Source organism: Juglans regia, chromosome 13 (assembly GCF_001411555.2).
Source record: "Juglans regia cultivar Chandler chromosome 13, Walnut 2.0, whole genome shotgun sequence".
In the NCBI taxonomy this organism is placed as follows: Eukaryota; Viridiplantae; Streptophyta; class Magnoliopsida; order Fagales; family Juglandaceae; genus Juglans; species Juglans regia.
This window is the reverse complement of record NC_049913.1, coordinates 163669-170435: the sequence shown is the minus strand read 5'-3', so window position 1 is coordinate 170435 and position 6767 is coordinate 163669.

Here is a 6767-nt window from a genome sequence, read left to right as displayed (position 1 = left end):
TTGTAAAAGGGACACAAATCAAGTAAATTATTTTGCCAAAATGTTTGGTTTCGGGGGTCAACTTCAGGTAGTTAACTGACCAAGTCCATAGCTCCAACTTTATGGGGAAAAAGTTGTATAACCCTATCTTATGTTTAATTGCATCCCATGATGTGATACAAAAGCAATGGACCTTGCTAGCTAGCAGCCATAAGAACAACTGCTTCTGCTGTCGTGACTGCCAAATAGAGGTAAACAGAACTGTTCGATTATCCTAAGAGAATTTATGAGAAGCCTATTACAAGTTAGAGTTGATTGTACACAATGATCCATATTTTTAGTTCAAGATAACAATTATATTGAATTAAAGGATTGTTATGATGCATGCTCTGTAAATGATTCCAATTAAGTTGGTTGTTGTAAAACACCAGTTTGACATTTCCGGATCAAATAGCATGTGGATTTTTTGTTGGAGAAATACTGTTCTTTGTCCTATATTTTTCATATCCAATAATCACAATCGTTGATGCAATATATTTTTATTGACAATCATTTAGTTTAACGGTTCACATATGAAATTATTTAAAATGCATTACATCAGATGAAAACATTTACAAAGAAGGGTAGCATTGTTTTACCTATTTTTGACATAGTTGAGAGTAAAAGTTGACGACGTTAATGATTTCAATGATAGTTAAGTCAGTCTCTTTTATTAATAAAGAGAGATTTAATTAGATAGGGTTATACAACTTTTTCCCCATAAATTAGCAAGGTCCATACCATTAAGTTTTACTTTTGAGAATACACTTCTAAACAATATACATAAGTAAAACTTAACGAGCATCAATACACTAGTACTCAAAAAAGAATACTTGTAATTATTCAAAGAAGATGAAGAAAAATATGTCAATTGGGTAACATACAAAAATTACCAAGTACTAGTGATCGGCAATAGTATAAAATTTCTAAAAATGAAATCAACTTAAATGAAAAGAGAAAAAAAAAAGGCATGACCTGATGTTGATGACATGGAAACACTGGATTGGAACTATAAGCTCCACTAACTTGCATAGATGAAGTTACACTCTGACCAAATTTTATGTTTGAAAACTACTAAATTAAGATTATATTGTAACGAACATATGTGAATTTAAAGAAAAGTGTTGAGAATTATACTTGCAAGTGTTCATTAAAGGAGTAACATCTCTTACACATTTTATCAAACACTATGCATGCATACAAAACAACTTACAAACACATCATACATTTCATTAAACACATTTCCTTACTACAAATTTACAAAATCAATTCACAAGAATCACAACAAAATACCAATTCACAAGAGACGTGTACATAAAATTAATTAATTAAATTGCTTGAAGTCGCACGGAGGAGCAAAGAGGAACGGCGGCAACAAAGATACGAGACGTGAGATGTGAGACGCGAGAGAGACATGAGGCGCTTCACTGATTCAGAGTCTTCAAATGTGAGACGCGAGAGAGAAGGGAGAAGGGAAAAGGGAGAATGAAGAATGAAGAAGCGAATGGGGGGTCCTGCATTTTGCCCCCCCCACAAATGAAGTGTCATTTAGTTTTACATCTAGGTTTTTTTTTTTTAAATTTCGGAGTCGGAGCCGAAGCTCCGACTCCAACTCCCTATTCGGAGCTACTCCGAACTCCGACTCCTAAATCCGACTACTCCGTCGGAATCGGAATCGGAATCGGAGCTGATCTCAGAACTCGGGCAGAGTCGGAAATTTCAGAATTTTGCCCAGCCCTAGTCCCAACTTAAATCATATCTCTAACTAATGACAATCTATCTTAATATGCTTAGTTCTTTCATAAAAAAACAAGGTTAGCAATAGTATAAAGAGCTGATTGACTATCACAATACAACATAAAAAGGAGAGGAAAAAGAAACTCCAAAATCAGCAAGCAAAGCAATAAGCCATTTGATTTCACAATAAGTAGAAGTCATTGAACGATACTCAGTTTCAACAGATAATTTGGAAACGGTCACTTGCTTCTTAGACTTCCATGATATCAAGGAATCTCTAATGAAAAGATAGAATCCACTATCAGATCTTCGGGAATTAGGACATGTGGCCCAGTCTGAGTTACATAAACCTCTCAGTTGCAAAGAAGATGAACTGGGAAAGAACAACCCTTGACTAGCAGTACCTTTAACATATCTGACCACTTTTAATAGCAACATCATAGTGTGATTGTCGAGGTTGATCCAAAAACTCACTCACAATATTAACAAAATAAGAAATGACAAGTCGAGTAATTGTCAAATAAAGAAGACGATCACTTAACCTTCTATAAAAGGTTGGATCATCAAGTAAGGGACCAGCAGAATCTGTTTTTGACAACCGTAAGTTCTGATCCATAGGACAAGTAGCAGGCTTACCAACTAAAGACCAGAATCAGATACAATTTCAAGGGCATATTTCCTTTGAGAAAGAGAAAAGCCTTTTACAAACCTTGCCACTTCAAGACCCAAAAAATATCTCAAAGTTCCAAGATCTTTCAACTTAGAGTACAAATGAAGAAAAGCCTTAAGATCAGCAACAATTTGTGAGTTGTTAGAGGCAAAACAATATCATCAACATACACCAACAGTGCCATAAAAGAATCACCAGAATGCATTTTAAACAAAGAATAATTAGATTTAGACTGATTAAAGCCATAATCAATCAAAGTGGAAGAGAACTTAGAGAATCATTAGCGAGAGGCTTGCTTTAAGCCATACAAAGACTTGAGCAACTTGCATACTCTAGAATCTCTAGGTTTAGAAAACCATGTGGCAATCTCATGGTTTAGAAAAAAGTATCAAAATAGTCAATTCCCTTACGTTGAGTATAACCCTTTGCAACCAATCGAGCCTTATATCTCTCTAAAGTGTCATCAGATTTCAACTTGCACTTATAAACCCATTTACAGCTAATAGTGTGCTTGCCAGGTGGTAAATCAGTTAAAACCCAAGTTTTGTTAGCTTCAAGAGTACTGATTTCAGTTGCCATTGCATCCCTCCAATGATGATGTTTGATGGCTTGATGGAAAAATTTAGGTTCATAGACAGAGTCAACAGATGAACATAAATGTTTGTATGAGGGAGAAATTTTGGAATATGACAAATATGAAAATATAGGATAAAGGATACGTAAACTAGAAGAACCATAAACCAAAGGAGAAGTGGGAGTAACTTTATTATTGGAAAGCAAGGAACAATGATAATGCCGCAAGTAATCAGGTGGCCTCCTATTTCTTGTAGACTTTCGAGTGGGAATTAGATTTGGGACATTTTTTGGTGTATCATGATTATGAGGTAAAGAAATATGTGAGGGAGAATTAAGTGCAAGTTCTGAGAGAGGGGTAGGCAAGACAAGATTAGGTTGAGATGATGAAGGCTTTTGAGGCTCAGATGAAGAATGTATAGAATTAGAATCTATTTTGAAGGAAAAATTGTCTCATAAAAGATGTCATCTCTGAAAATGATGATTTTGTGAGTATGAATATTATACCCTTTTATACCAGCTGGATAACCTGGAAATATACAAGCTTGAGCTCGAGCATAAAATCTTGTAGATGAATTACCAAGAATGGATGCATAACAAAGACACCCAAAAATTGTAAGATGATTATATTGGGGTTTAACAGAAAATAGTATCTCATATGGTGATTTGTTTGAAAGAACAGGTGTTGGTATTCTATTGATGAGATAAACAACAGTTAAAATGCAATCACTCCAAAAATTTATAGGAATATGAGATTGGAAATGAAGAGCTCAAGCAATATTTAATATGTATTGATGTTTTCTTTCAACAATGGCATTCTGTTGAGGAGTATAAACACAGCTGTGTTGATGTATAACTCCTCTGTTGGCAAAAAAAGATTTCATGTCAAATTCTAGAGCATTATCAGTGCGAATGATCTTTATTTTTGAATTAAACTGAGTCTCAACAAAAGTGAAGAATGATTGTATATAAGAACGTGTTTCAGATTTAGATTTAAGTAAATACACCCAAGTACATCTACTAAAATCATCTACTATGGTTAAAAAAATATTTGAAGCCATTATAAGAGGGTATAGAGAAATGACTCCATCCATACATCACAATGAATGAGCTCAAACACAAATGTTGAAATGGATGTGCTTAAAGGAAAGAGAAGTCGTTTCTATTCGGTAAGAGGAGAAACATCACAAGGACAATTATTATGATATGTGAAGTTGGACAAGTCCGAAGCTAAGTCATGCATTCAAGAAGCAGAAATATGTCCAAGGAGACAATGTCATATGTGAGAATTGTTTCTAACAGAATTATAGTAAGGAAATGAATCAAATGAAACAAGTTTACAAGAAGCAAAAGTGTCTGGTACTTGCAGTAAATGATATAATCCTTGTGATTGTTTAGCTACTCCAATCATCCTCCAATTGAATAGGTCATGAATATAATAGAAATCATGTAAGAATAGCAAGGAATATGATTATGAAATTAATTTGCTAACTAAAATGAGATTGAATGTAAAAATTGGAACATACAAAACATCAGTTAGAACAAATGAATCATAGAATCTAATCGTGCCAAAATGTGTGACTTGAGTATAAGACCCATTAGGTAATTTCACAAAAATGTTGACAGAGGATTTTATGGAAGAGAAAAGAGATAGAGAACCAATCATGTGATTGGTTGCTACAGAATCAAGGATCCAAGATTGGGGTTGAACAATATTTCTATTGTTATTGGAAAAAAATGGACGAGGCAGTAATAGAAATACCTGAAAATGAAGGAGGAGATAAAGTAGATTGGTACATATGAATTAGATGGTGCGGAGATTGTACGTGCTTGATTTACATAAGAAATGTTAGGTTGATTTTGAAGAAATGTAATAAGCTGTTGAGATTGCTCTTGAGAAAATAGAAAATTTTTAGTTAAAACTGAATCAGAAACAGATTGGCTAGCAGTGGCCTGATTGACAGTAGGGTTCTGTGGCTTTGGTTTGTATCCAGGTGGATACCCATGAATCTTGTAACACTTATCAATAGTATGACCTGATAAGCCACAATGTGTACAATATGGTCGATCTTTTCGAGGAACAAAAGTCTTGCCATTTCTTGATCCGGTAGATCTACAATTAAAATCACGATTGGAATCACGATTAGAAAACATAGCAACAGATTCATTTGAATGCAAAGACTCATAAACTATTTCTCTCTATTTTTCTTCTTGAATAATGAGAGAAAAAACCTTATTAATTGGGGGAAACGAGTCAGAAAGCAAGATTTGACTCCGTAAATGAGCATACGTCTCATTGAAACCCATAAAAAACTGTAGAACATAATCTTCCTATTGAAAATCAACTATTTCCTTGATAGCTTCACACAAACATGGAGGCAGAGGACGAAAATGAACCATCTCTTCCCAAAAACTTTACAATCGTGTAAAATAAGAACTTACAGATGAGTTTTCTTGAGTCATAGAATCAATATTCTTCCACATCTGAAAAATACAAGGTTGGTTGCTTTGAGCAAACCTCTCCTTCAGATCGTTCCGCATCTCCTCGGCAGATTCAATGTAAATGACAGAAGCAGCAATTTCCTTCGTCATGGCATTGAGCAACCATGACAGAATGACCGTATTACACCTGATCCACGCATTGTGCATCGGATCTGTGGTGGCAGGGGGGCAAAGCACCATTAACAAAACAAAGTTTGTTCTTGGCAATGAGTTTGTTCTTGTCACCACTTTGGAGATAGAATGGATTAGAATAATCCTCAGAGGTATGGCAATGAACTGCAGAAGGGGAAGATGAATTGTCGGAGGCGATGACCATGAGAAACGGCACTTAGGGTTAGGGTTTTCACTTACTTCTGATACCATGATATAGAGAGAATGCTCGATAATGTGGGAAAATTCTAGAATCTGCATTTCATCATACGGTAAAAGTAAAATACAAGAATATATAGTACAGTAAGTAATGTACATCCTAACTAAGGTGCACGTGATACATGTGATTAAAAATAATCTAATCTATATACAATAATACTTCCACTGCTTGCCTTTATATGGAAATGTGAGAGCGAAGTGTTTGTTTGTTTAGTTCTTTCTTGAGGTTGTGTATTTTGGGTGGGTCGGCAGTTGGCCATTCAGCATAGCCCATTTTTTTTCTCTTTTAAAATATTATTATTGTTGCTGTTTGAAATATTCCCTATTTTAAGTATGTTGGAAATTAAATAATTAAATTGAAGAGCAACGTTATTATACTTGTTAACGTCGTGTTTCGTACGTCTTTGGGTTAAGTTCCAGCAACTCACATCTTCAGAGTTGGGCCTCGATCAGTGCTGTGTGGAGCTCCTGACAGTGGTCCGATGCGACTGTACGGTGTCGGTATGTACATCCATGGCGATAAACAATATTTAAATGCAGAGAAAATAAAGAGAAATGCATACACAAATTTATGTGGTTCGACATTAGGCTTACGTCTACAGGGGTTTGGAGATGAGAGTTTCCACTATAATATACTTATTTACAGTCTCTCATAGACCATCATTTCTCACTATACAATAAAATCCTAATTGTTGGAAAAGATGTTCTATCTCGAAAGGTTGAAGACGAAGTCGAAGAAGAAAAATCCCAAAAGCCTCTCAAACCGTCCCCCAAAAGTCGTCTCCAATTCGTAGGTTCCCCTTGCTTTTTATCTCCTACTCTTCATTTACTTTAAGTCACTTTTCTACTTTTATTCCTTGACACCTTACACCTTGTTTACTCTTACTTTGTGTCAAAT